Genomic DNA, 18,117 nt, shown 5'->3' on the forward strand with positions numbered 1-18,117 from the left:
ACTTCAGTTCAGGTCATGATCTCACAGTTTGTGAGTTTGATCCCCGCGTGCGGCTCCCCGCAGCCTGGAGCCTGCTTTGGATTCTGTGTCTCTGTCTCTCTCTCTGCCCCTCCCCTGCTCAAGCTCGCTCTCTCTCTCTCTCTCGCTCTCTCTCAAAAACAAGCACTAAAAAAAAAAAAAAAGAAAAAGACGACCAGCTATTTTCTGAATTTCTTTCTCTCTTTTTTAAAAATATTTATTTATTTATTAAAAAAATTTTTTTTAACGTTTATTTATTTTTGAGACAGAGAGAGACAGAGCATGAATGGGGGAGGGTCAGAGAGAGAGAGGGAGACACAGAATCTGAAGCAGGCTCCAGGCTCCGAGCTGTCAGTACAGAGCCCCACGCGGGCCTCGAACTCATGGACCGTGAGATCATGACCTGAGCCCAAGTCGGACACTCAACCGAGCTCACCCAGGAGCCCCAAAAATGTTTATTTTTGAGAAAGAGAGACAGAGCGTGAACCGAGGAGGAGCAGAGACAGAGAGAGGGAGACATAGAATCCGAAGCAGGCTCCAGGCTTTGAGCTGTCGGCACAGAGCCCAATGTGGGTCTTGAACTCACGAACTGTGAGATCATGACCTAAGCTGAAGTTGGATGCTTAACCGACTGAGCCACCCAGGCGCCCCTGAATTTCTTTTTTTTGGTCATCATTTGTACTTCCATATGTACTGTAAGCTTAATTTTGCACCCTTTTCCTTTTTAACCATGCTCTCGTTTGAAAACTGTTTTCAAATCATAACACTGTAAATTTTCACATGCAAAAACAGGACATCAGCTATTTTTATACCACAGGAATTCACAGTGTCAGAGAAGGAGTGTTTATAAACCTGATGAAATGTAGTTGCAGCAGGAAATTGAACTGATGTGTGGGACTTTGTGAGGGTTTTTGTTTCAAGTAAACAAGCAAACAAACAAAACATGGGTTCCTAGGGGAAAACTTTTTTTTTTTTTTCCCCTTCTAAATCTTGCTGTTGGGTCCTTATACTTTCTTGGTGAACTGAAGATAGCAGAGGTGGTGTGGGTTAGTGTTACTAGTCTGTCTTTTTCTCAGAGCATTAGCTTTTATTGTTCACTTAGACTTGACAGCAAGAATAATACCCTAATAACATAAAAGTGCCAACAGTTCCAGTTATGTTTTTGTTAGGAAGCATTTCTATTCTTAGGGCTTTTGTAACCTCCCCTTGCCCTAGGGAAGAGCAAGAGTCAGCTGGGAATACAAAAATTTAAGAATTATAAATCTTAGCGTCAAATTGCTTTAGAAAGATGTGCCACGTTAATCCTACGTACAGTCCAAATACTGCCTCATACCCTGCGGGTTACTGGTGGCCAGAACCTGCCCATCTGGGTTGACTGTAGAGAAAGAAGAACAGAGAGGACAGAGATTTTAGCTTGGGTGACATTATTAAGTTGATCTTGCTTTCTTTTAAAACACGTACCTAGCGTATCATCTGGGAAACCACCCATGACTCATGAGTATGTTATCAAATGAAATAATCACTTTGTGTATCAAGAACAAGTTATTATGCTTGATAATGATAATACCTGTCATTTTTCTATATCACTTAATTTGTTTCCAGAGCTCTTCCTTTTTTATTGTGACTCCACTGAATCCTATGCCAAATGTGCTGGGTGTTCCTAAAATTTAGTAAATGGCCGAGTCTGGGCTTGAAATTGGCTCTCCTGGTATTAGTAACTCTATTGTAGCATTCCTCACACTGCGTTGTGAATATTTCATGTCTTTTGTCAGCCCTAAACTATGGAACTCTCCAGTATAGGACTGTGTTCTACTCATATTCCTTTCTGTATAACTTAGTCCAAGGTCTCATCCATAGTTGGCACTTGGTATGTGTTTGATGGGTGAGATTTTATCTGATTGACGATGATGCACATTTTCTTTTCTTGAGTCACTAAAAGTTTGGGTATCATTTTTATTTCCAGGATATTTTGAAAACATTTTATTTTATGTTATGAATTTATTCCAGTCAGCATGGAAGGGTAAGGATAGTATGCTGGGAGCAATTTAAAATTACTGTGTATAGGGGCGCCTGGGTGGCGCAGTCGGTTAAGCGTCCGACTTCAGCCAGGTCACGATCTCGCGGTCTGGGAGTTCGAGCCCCGCGTCGGGCTCTGGGCTGATGGCTCAGAGCCTGGAGCCTGTTTCCGATTCTGTGTCTCCATCTCTCTCTGCCCCTCCCCCGTTCGTGCTCTGCCTCTCTCTGTCCCAAAAATAAATAAACGTTGAAAAAAAAATTAAAAAAAAATTACTGTGTATCATTAACTACATTTCACGTTAGCTACAGTTTATTAAGATGTATTTTTTTTTATTTTTTGTATGTTTTTTTAATTTATTTTTGAGACAGAGAGAGACAGAGCATGAACAGGGGAGGGGCAGAGAGAGAGAGGGAGACACAGAATCTGAAACAGGCTCCAGGCTCTGAGGTGTCAGCACAGAGCCCGACTCGGGGCTCGAACTCACAGACCGTGAGATCATGACCTGAGCCGAAGTCGGCCGCTTAACCGACTGAGCCACCCAGGCGCCCCTATTAAGATGTATTTTAAATCTAGAGTCTTTATTGCATTTTGACAAATGCTAGTTAAGAAAATGAGCCAGAAGTCCTGATAAACTAGAACTGATTAGAGATGTATTTGAAGTCTGGAATTAATATTTACAAAATGGCTATGTCTCCTATGTGATACAGTGGGGAGTCTAAATCATCATCTGTGTGGTAGGCTTGCAGAAATGCTTATTCCGAATCCTGACTGGCTTGGTGGGTATGTGGAGGTGAGCAGTCACACACGGCTCCACACTCCGAAGAACCTTGCTTTGGGTTTAATGCTGTGCCGTTGCCATCTTGCAATTCTTAATAATTTTTAAACAAGGGACTGGAAAAGTATGTAACAGGTCCTGATCTGAATCGTGAGGAAGTAATCACAGAAATACAGAATGTGGACACCTATAAGACAAGTTACAGGTTTCTTACAAATGTCACTGTCATGAAAGATTTTTTAAAAAGGTAGAGAGCAAGATTGTTCTTGTTTAAAGAACACTAAGAAGACATAGCAACCAAATGTGATGCATGAACTTTGGATCCTGGATCAAAAAACAAAAGGACATTTTCACGTAGTTGGGTATGTTTGATGATGTGTTTGAATCTTGACATGCTGTCAGGGTCCTTTTTATTCAGTATTAACTACTGAGTTTCTTTTTGGGGAAGTTCTAACTATTTGTTAGGGATCTTCTAAAGAACAAAGGAAATTTTACCTTTTAAAAAATAGAACAATATTTTGCCATTACCATATGGGTTTCTTTATAAATCTAAGATACATTAAGGGATTTTTATGATCTTATCTTTCCTGTATCTTGAAACATTTTGCCACTTTCTCATCCTAGGAATTATTTCATCATTACCTACCAGTTTTATTCTCAATTATGCTAAAAAACCCTAAAATTAACAAGAGAACAGAGGAACACTGTGGTTGTGGAATACATGCTTGCTGTTTTGTCGTTGTCCAGTTTTCTTACTGTGCTGTCCAAAGTATTGCATCGTCTTTTAAGAAGGTATAAGAGAAGCTTGGAGTCACTATCTTTGTAGTTGTGTTTTAAAATTTCACTGAACACACTTCACTGAACACAATTAGAAATTTAGAATTTTTTATTTCCTGCGCATAATGGCAAAGGAAAGTATTTTGACAGAGGAAGACATTTCACAACTCTTAGATAAATGAGAAGATGAACATATAGTCCTCTAGACTTTATTGATGATGGTTAAATTTATCATACAGAAGAAATCCAAGAACGTAAATTACCAAGTGATGATATCCAAGGTCCAGGGTCAGAAAGCCAGCTTACCACCTGTTTCCCAAAGTAAGATTTTACTGGGAAAAGCCATGTGTATTTGTTTAATGTTGTCTGTGGCTACTTTCCAACTGTACAGGCAGAGTTACGTAGTTGAGACAGGGGTGGTTTGGTTTGCAAAGCTGAAGATATTTGGCTCCTTATCTGGCCGCTTATAGGAAAAAAAAAATAGTGCCAACTAATTGTTAGGCGAATATTCTCAAACTCAAGAATTGACAATGAACAGTATGTGTCTAAGGAAAAAAGGAAATCAGGTATTAATATCCAGTTAGTCGTTCAACAGGAAACATTTCATTGCATCATATTTTGCATCAAGAATCGGGACCATCCCATTTTGCCATTAGGACAGAGGGTGTTAGTTTTTTCATCTTTCCCGATGCCTGTGCACTTGAATACACCTGGTACAGTTCTTAACTGGACAGGTGCTTAAGATAGGTGTGTGTACAGAAGTGACAGGAAGGAAAGAGATGGTGTGGAAATGACAAACTTATTGGATTGGTCATTTTAATTAGTTTTTACAAATCTAAAAAGTTTTGCAATTATGGAGCAAAGAAGATGACTTTCCTCTCTCTGACAAAACTGTGAGCCATCTGAGTTTTCAGAAGTGTTATGTTTTGAAGATGTAAGTGTAAGAGGAAGAACCAGAAATAGTTATAAGCTAGAACATTAAGAAGATATTTTTAAAATATGAAATATTGCATTTTGACAATGTAAGTGCAAGAAAAAGAGCCAGCTCAATGAGAAGCTACATTCTATTACAGATGTAGTTGAGACCTGGAGTCAGTACTTACAAAATGAGTATGTGGGTTCGCGTAGGACTGTTGGTGAGCAACTAGTTGTATTCAAAAAATAATGTCAAGACGTATTATTTTCAAAGCAGAAAAATATGGAATCAAATTTGGGCTTGCCATGTTTAAATATTTATTAAATTTATAATAGGTTGTTTTTCACTCTCCTTTTAGTCTTGAACTGGTAGGTTATTCAAAAATGACTTAAATACACAAAAAGTAAAATAAAAGTTTCATGGACCCATATAGTAAATAGCAATGACTGTTTTTCCTGGCTTACAAAGGGGTTAAATTTCTTGGGTGTGAGAATGGTATTGTGTGCGTATAGGAGAATTTTTGTTTTCAGGATATACATGCTAAACTATGTATGAGTGAAGTTTTGTGATGCCTGCAACTTACTCTGAAATTGTTTTGGGGGGTTAGAGGAGGGAGGAGGTAACAAATGGGGCAGATGTTAGCAATTAGTGAATGTAGATGAAAGATGCACTAAACAATGTACTTATTCTTTCATTTTTTTGTAGGCTTGGATATTCTCAAAATTAAAAAAAATGGAGAAAAAAATTCACAGAAATAAGAATTCTCAAATATATGAAAAACAAACCATTCCCCCTGCTTCCCCACACTTTTCTTTTAGAGGCAAGACTTGTATTTATACAATAAACACAAATATATACCTTTTAATTATTAGTCTAGCTTGCTCCTGATTGTATCAGCCTTTTACTGCTGAGTAGTAGGGGGAATAAAATGGTGAGGTTAATAACATGCATTTGTTTGACACCAGGAGTTTTCTTAAAACTTCTTGTGTTTTCAGGGGTGCCTGGGTGGTTCAGCCGGTTGAGCATCTGACTTTAGCTCAGGTCATGATCTCGCAGTCTGTGAGTTCGAGCTGTGCTGTCAGCTCAGAGCCTGGAGCCTGCTTTGGATTCTGTGTCTCCCTGTCTCTCTGTCCCTCCTCCACCCATGCTCTGTCTCTATCTCAAAAATAAACAAACATTAAAAAAATTATCAAAAAATAACTTCCTGTGCTTTCAGAAACTATTACATGTACTAGTAAAATGCAGAAATTACCTTCCTTGTCTGTTAGGCAACTTTGTTAGGACAGTTAATGCCCAGTGGCCAGTGTAGCTTCTGTCAGTATGTCACCTGTTATTTTTATCATTTTTTATGGCCTATTTACATAGAAAATCAAGAGGTTTTTTGTTTTTGTTTTTTGTTTGTTTTTGATTACAGGCACAGGGGTTGCCTGGGTGGCTCATGAATTAAGTGTCGGACTCTTGATTTTGGCTCAGGTTATGATCTCACAGTTGGTGAGATCAGGGTCCACATCTGGCTCTGTGTTGACAGCATGAAAGCATGGAGCCTGCTTGGGATTCTCTTTCTCTGTCGCTGCCCCGCTCGCACGAGTGCACACACACACACACACACACACACACACACACACACACACTCTGTCTTTCTCTCTCTCTCAAAATAAATATACATTTAAAAAAATCGCAGGCACATATTTTATACTGAGGACTCAAATTTTCTGAAATTGTTTATTTCATATACACATACAGTATGTGTGAAATAATCTGGTCTCATGTATGGGTATATATTAATGATATAAATGAAATTACCTTTAAATTTGAGCATTTCATTGCTGTTGGGAAAACATTTACTACCAGCATATTTGCATTGACTTTCAAAGGTACACCAAATATTTTTAAATTTATGAGAAAACAGAATGTGATCTAATTGTCACTTGTGAACAATTAAATGAATTCATTTATTTTTGTTATGATATATTACAAGAACTGTAAGTCTTATTAGAGATAAATCACTCTCCTTTACAGACTGATAAAGGGACATGAAATGTTTTTCTATTGTTGTCATTTCTCTGTGCTTGATGTTGGTTTGAATCAGATAAGTCTTTTTTCATTTTCCTGTGACAATGACCTTTTGTTTTCCAATCTGTAGTATTCAGCATCCTTGAGGGCATTCTAACAATGTTAGTGCAGTAAAGCATGCACAGTATTTCCAACAAAATGCTTGTTCACAGCTGCATGACATAAATCATTCAGTCTGCTTTTTGAGTAACAAATAATATTGCTTATTAGAAAGCTGTATCAAGTCTGGAGTTAAAAGAAGACTCTATTTAGATATTTAAAAATAAACTGATCATCTTGCTTTTCATTTTGGTAAAACTATTGGACTGTAACATTACATGTGTGAAGTGTGTGGGGGCATTGACACAGTATTCTTTCTGATCCTGAAGTAGAAGTGAGGGAAAAAAGAAGTGACATTTTTTACATAAGGACATTGAAAGTGTGGTATCTTGAGAGACTTCCAGGTTCTCTGTTTACGTGGTAGTAGTCCTCACTTCCCATCAGAGCTGGTAGGAATTCACGGAGTCCTAGGTGTCTTTGTATAAAGGATCCCTGCCACTGGTTTAACTCAGACATTTCTGCATACAGTTTTAACCAGAACCTGTTTTTTACTGTGCCCGTGCTTGATATATATATATATATATATATATATATATATATATATATATACACATATGTTATGTATATAGATATAAATTAAATGTTTGTAATATATATAACTATATATTTATGATATGTAATATTGGCATATACGTCATAGGTTGTCATATATATAATTGTCATGTTCATGGGGGGTGAAGTCTTAACAGATAAATGGTGGCTGGAATTGAATTAAACATCTTTGACTCCAAATCAGATGATCACTTTCTGTTAAACTCTTTGCCACTTATGCTACAGAAGATATTCAGTAGCTTAGGAAATGCTCGTGGCAGAATGACAAAAAGGAGTATTATTAGGTAATGGCTTAGGTTATGGCATCTTACATGTTCTGAAGACTGTCTATGAAAATCTTCCTAGTGACATCTACATTTCTTTCCCTGCGAATTTCCTTAATGTCTGTTACCTCAGGAATCAAGTTAATTTTTTTTTCTAATAATAACAGCTAGTATTCATTTCCCAGGGTGAGACACACAATTAGTGAGCACTAGTCCAACAGACAGAGTCCATACTTGTAACCAGTTCTGACAAAGCTAGTATAGGGCAGGTCCTCTCCTCCTTTCTGAAACTTAACACTGGCCTGGCAGACAATGTATCATTCCTCTTCCTCCTGAGTACTCTTGGGTGAAGCACCCACCCATCCTGGTTCTTTTGAGTGTTTGATCTATTCATAGAAAAACATCCTGCAACTTTGTTTCAGTCATTAGTTTCCCAGACACTAGTGGATGTAATGTTAGCTTCTGTTCTTGGTTTCTGCCCTTCCTAAGAAAATTGTGTTTTGGGAATGGGCTTTGAGCAGTCTAAGTTGGTCCATTGCTGTCGTGCAAAAAGACCACAATATTCTGTGGAATCTTAAATACTAATAATTGTGTTTCATTTACATGTTTTCTGTCTTATGATCCAGCAAAATGTTGAATTGCTGCAGTCCTGTATATCATATGTTGAAGCATAGGCAGTGATGGAAGGAGGCATGATCATTGGACACCAGCCCACTCAACTCTGGAAAATACCAGCGAGCATCGTCACTGTTATTCAGCATTCTCTTTCTGATCTTAGACTTTTACTTTGATGGTCCCATGTAGAAGAATTGGTGTTTGAGGAACTGAAGGTTTCCAGTGTTAGGGTAATCCTAGATCACTGGTGAAGCTATGAAAGCCCTCTTCATTTTCCTTTTATAGTCACCAAACTAAAATGAAGTTAGAAGACCAGAGAAAGAACATTAGTTATTATTCTTACTTCCTTATATCCTAGGAGCTTTTTAGGATCTCCCCAAATTTTGAGAATATGCTTATAAATTCATTGTTTTTCATTGTTGCAGATACTGTACATATTAAGAGGTTATACTTTTCTATTTCAGGTCTTCCATATGTAGAGTTGAGTCAAACTTTTTCAAACCTCCTGATTAGGGCTGTCAAGCTTAACTCGTCACAGTGTCAACATTGAACGTATTAACACAGCAGTGAACACTGTAACTGACTTTTGACCTCTGTCCCAATAGAGTGGGGAAAACAGTTCCAGGACTTGACTTTGCTTTCTCCCCCCTGACTTCCACTGTCGATCTGAATGCTACATCGCTACATCATGGCTACTGATGTGCCACCCACTTCATCTTCTGTTTTTCCTTCCCAAACCTAGCTCACTCCTTTTTAAATCATCCTTAGCAAGAGTGATTCATGGTTTAAATATTACAGGAAGTAGAAATTTCAAGACTGTGGAAAAGTGTATCTGCATATTCTAGCAGCAATTTTTAGCCTAGGAAAATTTGAAGCTGGGAAGAAATTACTGTTCTTGGCCTTACAGGACTTTTTCATAAAATGCAGACATTAAATGCCCTTCTTGTCACTAATTCAATCAAGATGACAAAACTTTAGAGGCGACTGGGTGGCTCAGTTGGTTGAGCGTCCAGCTTCAGCCCAGGTCATGATCTCACAGTCTGTGGGTTCGAGCCCTGCGTTGGGCTCTGTGCTGACAGCCCAGAGCTTGGAGCCTGCTTCAGATTCTGTCTCCCTCTCTCTCTGCCCCTCCCCTGCTCATGCTCTGTCTCAAAATAAATAAAAACATTAAATTTTTTAAAAGATGACAAAACTTCAGGATATCACTTTACTGTAGGCTTGAGAGGAGGCACTTCTTGGAGTTGATAGATTTAGTCTCTTTATAGGTGGCAACCCAAATTGATTAGTGGAAACTCTGTTTGGATGTGGCAACCAAAGAGCATGCTGAACATTTCATTGAAGGTTATACTCAAGCTTGAGCTACAGGGAAACCAACAGCAGTAAGATGACTTTAATAGTGTCAGGAGTGAATCTGACCAGAAGGGATTTATTATCCTTGGAAGGCAGTCTGGAAACAAAGTAAACATCTTAGGGTTTTTATTGTCCTTCTTCAGCCTGTGATAGTTGTTGTGCCCGTGTGGTCTATGCTTGAAGTACTTCCTGAAACATTTGCATTCTGCCTCCAAGAAGTTGGCCTGGCCTTTCTTCTGCTCACATGAACCTCCTTAGATGTTCTCCTCCTAATGCATTTCACTTTTTATGTTGACTCCTTCTTAGTGCCTTCATATTTTTAAGTTTAGTCACCTGGCTTCGCACCGTTGGTCTTGTTTCTAACATAGCATGCCTTTATCATAGTATCGGTAGCGGCCAGGAGCATGCGATCCAGAGTCATGTGACCTCAGCTCAAGTGCTGGCGCCACTGCTTGCGACTTTAAGCTAATGCCTTCGTCTCTCTCAAGTACCGGTTTTCTTATCTAGAAAATGGTGATGGTAACAGTACCTTATAAAGTTGTTCTTGAGGTATAAACGAAGTAAGTGTGAAAGCATTTAGTAAGAGCCAAGCACAATGCAAGTGTTCAGTGCAACAAAATTTATTGCTACCTACTAGGTATTGTCTTAGGCCAGTGGCTCTCAAACTTTTTCATCCCAGGACCCATTTAATGCTCTTAAACATTACCGCGGAACCTAAGGAGCATTTGTTTATGTGGGTCACATGTATTGCTGTTTGCTGTATTTGAAAATAGAATTGAGAAACTAAAAAAAAAAATTATCAGTTGATTTTAAAATAATAATAAACCCATTACATGTTAACACAAAATTTTATGAAAATAACTATATGTTTAAAGTAGTGAGAAGAGTGGCATTCTTTTACAGTTTTACAAACTCTTTGAATGTCTAGCTTAAAAGAAAGAAAGCTCATATCTGCAGTCATTTGTTATGATGTGTTGTTTTGATTGGAGTATATGAAGAAAATCTGGCCTTATACAAGTATGTAGTTGGAAAAGAGGGAAGTATTTAATAATCTTTATTTTATTAAATTTTTTTAATGTTTATTTTTGAGAGAGAGAGAGAGAGAGCACGAGCAGGGGAGGGGCAGAGAGAGAGAGGGAGACACAGAATCCGAAGCAGATTACAGGCTCCCAGCTGTCAGCACAGAGCCTGATGTGGGGCTTGAACTCACGGACTGCGAGATCATGACCTGAGCCAAAGTCAGACGCTTAACCGACTGAGCCACCCAGGAGCCCCAATAATCTTTTAAAATAGTGATTATTCTTTGATACTACACTAAAACTTAACAAGTGGTAGTTTCTTCAAGGTCAGTTGAAATGTAGACTCTGAAACCGTATCAGTGAACATTTCATGGTGTTACATTAAAATCCATTGGTCTAGGGGTGCTTGGCTGGCTCAGTTGGAGCGTGCAGCTGTTGGTCTCAGGGTTGTGAGTTTGAGCCCCGCGTTGAGTGGAGAGATTACTTAATTAAATAAAAAATCTTTAAAAAAAAAATCCGTTGGTCTATCTTGTCTGACTAGATCTTTCATCCATGCATGGTTTTGTACTATAATGTATTTTGTCATTTCAGAAACATTAGTTCATTGAGTTACACAGATTTTACAAATGTTAGCACATTTCACTATACAGTGTATTAACAAATCACATTCTTTAATATCACTATCAATCTTATGAGATAAGTCTTTAAATATTAACAAACTGTCAGGCTCATAATGGTGGATACAATTTGCTCCAAATTCTAATGTTCATTTGAAAGCTTGGATTTTATGCCTGGCAATAAATACGGTCAGTTATTGTCATTGAAGTGAGAAAGTAACTTTGTTCATTTTCAGGAAAATATCTACCAGATATAGCCAGGTCTGAATAGACACAGTTTGTCAGTCCTTCTTTCCAGTGAAATGGCGTTGAAGAAAATTGCAGCTAGTCCACCTCACAGCTTGAATGATCTCACATATGCTTTTCCCCCAGATAATATCCTGCTGTAGGGATGCCTTGTGCACACCTCTCTTCTTCTCACACAGAATATTAAAAAGATACATACTCAGTGGTCAAGATTTAATAAAATTAATGCTTTTTAAACTCCTTCATCAAGAATATTAAGTGAAATTGAATTAGAAAAAAATGTTAATGTTTGTTTATTTTTGAGAGAGAGAGAGACAGAGCATGAGTGTGGGGGTGCGGGGGAGCGGAGAGAGAGGCAGACACAGAATCCAAAGCAGGCTCCAGGCTCTGAGCTGTCAGCACAGAGCCCCACCCGGGGCTCGAAGCCACGAGCTGTGAGATCATGACCTGAGCCGAAGTTGGACGCTTAACAGAGTGAGCCACCCAGGCGCCCCTTGAATTTTTTTAAAGCCCGATTGCATGTGGTGGTGAAGGGTACAGTAACAACTGATAGTTTGGTGCTACTGCATTGCTTTGCACTGAAGCCCAGCAGTTTTACCCACCACAGCTTTTGCACGGAGTGTGAGAAAAGCAGATAAACTCTTAGTATAATTACGAAAATTGATCTTGTGCATCCCCTTGAAAGAGTCTCAGTGATCCACGAGGTCCACACTCCACACTGAAAATTGCTGTTCCAGGCACTGTGAAAAACAGATTCTTTGCCCTCATGAAACTTACATTCTACTGGGAAGAGACAAAAAAACAACAGAATTTGGTAAAGTGTTGGTACTTTAGATAGTTACAGGTACTAAAGAGAAAAAATATGACAACTAATGAAATAGAAGAATATGAATTGTCAGGGGGTTTTGAGCATTTTAGATAGGGTGACAGAGAAGGCCTCATTTAGAGGAAAGAACTGAAGCAGGTGAGGGAGCAAGTCAGGAGAGATACCTGCGGGGAGGACATTCCAGTTCTAGGAAACAGCTACCTGGAAGTGTTTCTTATTATGTTTCACAAATGGCAAGGAAACCAGAGACTGGGGAGGAGTAGGTGAGAGGAAAGAAGAGGTGAACCTAGCAAGGTACGAAGAACCCTCCAGAGTCTTGTGGGTCAGCACTTCCAAAAAATCACATGCATGCACATCAGCTGGGGGTCTTGTGAAAATGCTGTTTCTGACTCATAGATGGGAATTGGTCCTGCAATTCCGCATTTCCAACAAATTACCAGGTGAGGTCAATGTTGTGGTTCTCTTTGAGTAGGCATTTGTAAAGAGTTTGGCTTTTATTCTGCGTGACGTAGGAAGCCATTGGAGAGAATCTAGCAGAACAGTGGCCTATTCTCACATGTGTCTTAACATGGTCAGCTATAAATAATAGTAACAGTAGTGGATCTGTAATCACTTATCAAGAGATGTGTGTTAGAATTTTTCAGATTTTAAAATGGTAATACATTTCGTATTTATGTATTTTATGACACTCCAGCAATGTTTGAGAAAACACTCTGTAGTCATACACTGATATTTCTGCAGTGAAATGAACAGTCACACTTAACAGAATAAGTAAAGACTGTAAATATTCTTTTTTTTTTAAGTTTATTTATTTTGAGAAAGAGAGCATGTGGGGGAGAGGCAGAGAGAGATGGAAAGGGAGAATCCCAAGCAGGCTCCACACTATCAGTGTGGAGCCTGACGTGGGGCTTGAACCCACGAACCATAAGATCGTGACCTGAGCCAAAATCAAGAGTTGGACACTCAACTGACTGAGCCACCCAGGTGCCCTAAGACTGTAAATATTCTTGTATCCATTCAGGTGAGGTTTTTGCCGTCAAATGAATTATAAAGAATTATGAAAATACTTTTAGGTTTAGGACAGACCAGTGTTTGCTGCCAGATGAGTTACAAAAATACTTTTACTTTTCAAAGCACTTGGATTTTAGAATTGAGAAAAGATGGACCTTTGTTTCTATTATACTTTCAGGTAGTTGCTCTTCCTGTCCCTGCACTGCAGGAACTTTTAAGACAAATAAGTCTATTACATGTTCATTTCAGGCCTTGTTGGATGCAGCTGTGGACAAGAGAGCGCTTTCATGCCCCAGGTCCTGCTCTCAAAGGAAGAAAAATAGGTACCTATCAATTTGGAACACAAGTTCTCATTTCCAAAGAGTTTTTTCATCTTGGCAGCCTGGACTGTCATGTGTGTAGTCAAAGCACATTTAATTAAAACATGCTGAGCATTTTATTATACCTTGGGACAGTTAGCATGTGCTTAGAATTATCCAGCTCTGCTCATTTGTGGTTAACACAATATTACTTCCATATCAGACTCTGCTTTCTTTCCTACAGCTCTGAGCTGCCTTCTTCCACATTTGGCCCCACGTCTTGTAATCTAAAGCAAACTTCTCTATGTTCTTCACAATCCGCTTTTTTTTTTTCTTTAGGTGACTGATTTTCCCAGAGAAGTCCAGTTTAAAAGAAATGCAGTAGGAAATTATCATAAAATATGTTGCTATCTTTTCCCATCTCCATTATCTGTGATGTCAAATTATTACTAATAGCATTATCTCTCTTTTCCCAGTAGAGTTTCACTTAAGGGTTATTACATCCCTGCTCTGAGTACCTGTCTTCTTGATAAAGCTTGAAAACACTGATATAAGGCAAGATTTTGAAAGGTTGCTGTTTTAATGCTTGCTGGCAAAATGATATGTTGACTCTCATCATGAAGGAATCCTAACTATTATATGAATCTGTGTCCAAAAAAATGCACATTCTAATAAACACATTTTAGTGCAACTGCTAAGCCCGAGAAAATGGCGATAGACTCCTTTTGCTACAAAACTATGTTGGTTTATGGGAAATGCGTGGGTTGGGAATAATTGTCTGAAAGATGAATAACAACTAAGAGAAAACATTGCAGCTTTTCCTGTAAGAAAAGAACAAGGAAGATACACAGTGGACCCTTGGTCGTTGCAGGGATAGGGGTGCTGACCCACCCACCTCCACACAGTTGAAAATACAAGTGTTAACTTTTGATTTCCCCAAAACTTAACTACTAAGCCTTACTAATAATAAATATTTTGTAGGTTGTATGTATTATATACCGTATCCTTACAATGAAGTAAGCTAGAGGAAGTAAAATGTTATTAAGAAAATCATAGAAGAGAAAGTACATTTACAGTACTGTACTGTAGTTATAAAAAAAAAATCCATGTATAAGCAGACCTGCACAGTTCACACCTGTGTTGTTCAAGGATCAACTTTGTACTGTTTCTACTGAAGGAAATGAGAGCATTTGAGACAACAGGGTTATGGTTCTTAGATAACTATCTGGGAAGATCTCCACTAAAAGTATAGTTTTACTTGGTTGTTTTCCAGAACTTGTATTTATAAAAAGTAAAAATTCTGCCAGGAGTTTTCATGTGATTACATTTTTATTGTCTGTAACTTCAAGTGCTGTGGATGGTTAAAAGTCTAAGTTATTGGATTTGGAAGAAGTGTTAATCAGGTGTATTTTTGTGTGTGTGGTGAAATGTCTATGCCATATGGTATATTCCTTTAAGGATGAATTACAAGGACTTCATAAAAAGTTAATTCATTGCCGTCTGATTTTAGGTGTGTGAGCTATAGGGAAATCAAGTAGAATGGTATACTTTTTTTTTTTTTTTTTTTTTTTTGCTATTATTGAGTTTCGTGTCATCTATTTTTTGTGGAAGAGGGTTTTAGGAAATATGTCCTGTTATTAAAGGTGAGTTTTTTTACTTCACGAAATCCAAACGAGAGCCATTTGAGAATGTTGAGAAGTTACCGGGAGGCTTGGCGGCAGCTAAGTCTCCTCTTGAAGTTCTCCATCAGAAACCTGGTGTTAAGTAGGCCTATCTGAGGACTTTCTGTTAATGTGCCAACAAGTTGGATAAACAGTATCAGAAATTATCATATTCTTTAAAGAGAAAACCTCAGAGAGATATGACTTGCTGTCTAGAAGAAGAAATAGTAGGTTGGAAAATGACAACCCTTACCTTTGAATTGAGCTGAATGACCCAGTTCCCGTGTATAGCTTTTTGTTTCCAAGCCTATAGTGAAAACTTTGAGTAAGCAGAAAGACTTTGTTTGTGTAGTCTGCTTGCGAGGTCTGCCAAGTTGGTTAGAGGAAACATTGCTTAGGTCTTTATTAAAAGCCAAACTTGAGTTTTAAAAAGGAGAGGTTTCCAAGTTTGGTTCACATCTCATTTAGGAGGCTTTGTTGGCCTCAAGCTGTGGGTCCATGGTGAAGAGATGAACACTGCATTTGCAAAATACTTGGTTTTAGAGATCTTTGATGAAACTGAATGTGAGCACTGTAGTTGCAGTCAGAAATTTTCTTCCATGTATTAGCAGTTCTGGGTCATTATTCTCTGAAGAATTAAAAACAATTATCTTTGGGTTTAAAAATAGTTTATTTCTGTCAGAATTGTATCATGACACATCAGTTCTCAACTTGGAACAGTTTTAAATGACTTTGTGTTTTCTAAGGGTGAATTTAACTGACCTGATTTGGCCATCACTTTCCAGAGTGAATTTTAATTATCTTAGTTGAAATGCTTCCTTTCCGCGTTTTGAAGCATTTTCTAGGAAAGAAGTTTAGTCAAGGTAGGAGATACCTAGAAACCTAGTGAAGCACTTTTTTATTTGTTCCTTGTTGAAATTGTTTATGTTATTATGAGCCTTTTTTTCCTCTGAATTTTCATATTCTAAGAAATATATTTCTTTTAGAGTAAGAAGTTTGGTTGTTTTCTTTGTGACTCTCTCAAATATTAGCAGTAGTAATTATTTGGTATTTATTGTGGATTTTATGCCCTTGTTCTTTTAAAAAGATCACTTTATAGTAAAATAGACTTTTGTGATCACAAGCATCTCATTATTTTAGTATGCCAGAATTTGGTACAGAAACAGAATAGCAACATGTCATTAATGCCTTTCATTTTCTGATTAAAGCAGGACAGGGAATCTCTTGCCAGTTGGTTGAAAGGTGGGTCTTCATTTGAAGGGGAGAAAAACTCTTTTTCTTGTCAATAAATGTCATTCTTTTTACAGAAATCAAAATTGCTAATTTTCAAACCAAAGACAATCTGAAACAAATGTTCTTTAAAACATTAATCACAGTTTTTGAGTGTTCATGCCTCATTAGTCTAAACCTCATTTAAAATGCAACATAGTCCTTTTTGAGAAAAATCCATCATATTGTTAAAAACTTTTGGTTTGAGCCTAAAACAAACAGCTTAAATTTAACATTCTAGTCTGTTCTACGGCGAACTATTTATCTTTTAAATAAAAAGTTAAGCAGATTTAAACTTAACAGAAAAATATTGTTCTAAACCAAAGAATTCATTTAACGTAACTATATAATGATACACAAACTATTCATATAAACAGTGAAAAAATTTTGTTTTGTTTTCTAAAGTCAGTCATTTTCAACAATATGCATAGACATACTGGATATAAATAGGATCCAGTTGGAGAGAACACAAAGATTTACTCAATCATACAGTGTTTAAAAATTTCTTTTTAATGTTTATTTTTGAGAGAGAGAGAGAGAGAGTGCGAACAAGGGAGAGACAGAGAGAAAAGGAGACAGAGAATCTGAAGCAGGCTCAGGCTCTGGGCTGTCAGCACAGAGCCCGATGCAGGGTTCAAACCCATGAACCACGAGCCAAAGTCGGACCTGAGCCAAAAGTCGGACATTTAACCGACTGAGCCACCCAGGCGCCCCAGTCATACAGTGTTTTATATTTATTCTAAAAATTCAGCATATTAAGATATTTTATAAATATATTTAATCATGTCAATAAATGAACATTTTGAGTACCTCCCAAATAGCCCTGATACTGTAAATTATATCCAATCAGATATTATCCTAGATATATTTTCTTAAGATTTTTTAATCATTGCTTAAAGAGACAGATGAGCATTTTGAAATTTTTAATATTAAAGGAAAATTGAATGTCCTGAAAATATTAATACTTAGAGAAAAAAGCACAGAAGAAAATTATAGCAAAGATAAGTTTAACATTAGGACTTGCTTAAAATCTGTATCTTCAAGTTTTGAAAAGCAAGAAAAAATTGGAATAATTTTTTATAGACATGACAAAATATGTAAAAGTAAGATTTCCTTGACTCACAATTCTAGCAGTTAACCAAAAAGAAAAGAAAATTTAATTATGCAACTTCTCGTTTTCTTAATGAAAGCTTCCCATTCAGCAGATTCGATTAGAACAGGGAGAAGAGGGAAATGAGGACCTGCAACGAGATTCTGAGGGGAATTCAAAGACCATAGAGGAAGATGATGCCTCAAAATGTGTACATTTGCCACAAAGCTTATATTTGATTCCCAGGCCTCAGACTGGGAGTATGATTTCTAGGCTAGTGTGTTCATTTCAAGAGCCCACTCAAAAAATTAGTCTTGTGGAGTTTGTTAAATGGGACTTTTTTCTTTAATTTTTTTTTTTTAACATTTATTCATTTTTTGCAAGACAGAGAGAGAGAGAGCATGAATGGGGGAGAGGCAGAGAGAGAGGGAGACACAGAATCTGAAGCAGGCTCCAGGCTCCGAGCTGTCAGCACAGAGCCCGACGCGGGGCTCGAACTCACGGACCGTGATATCGTGACCCGAGCCAAAGTCAGCCGCCCAACTGACTGAGCCACCCAGGCGCCCCGAATGGGACTTTTCTTTATCTGAATCAGTTTCCACGGTTTTCTCTTCTTACAGATAG

General features: G+C 37.8%; 1 pseudogene; it reads right to left on the reverse strand.

Moving 5' to 3' along the window:
* Positions 1 to 2,787: 2,787 nt before the first annotated feature.
* LOC124514191 (tigger transposable element-derived protein 1-like) overlaps positions 2,788 to 18,117 on the reverse strand; it is a 28,576-nt pseudogene continuing 13,246 nt past the window's right edge.

The sequence above is a fragment of the Lynx rufus genome, unplaced genomic scaffold (assembly GCF_022079265.1).
Source record: "Lynx rufus isolate CCGP_SWC_20201006 ecotype Redwood Valley unplaced genomic scaffold, mLynRuf1.p SCAF_2, whole genome shotgun sequence".
Classification (NCBI taxonomy): domain Eukaryota; kingdom Metazoa; phylum Chordata; class Mammalia; order Carnivora; family Felidae; genus Lynx; species Lynx rufus.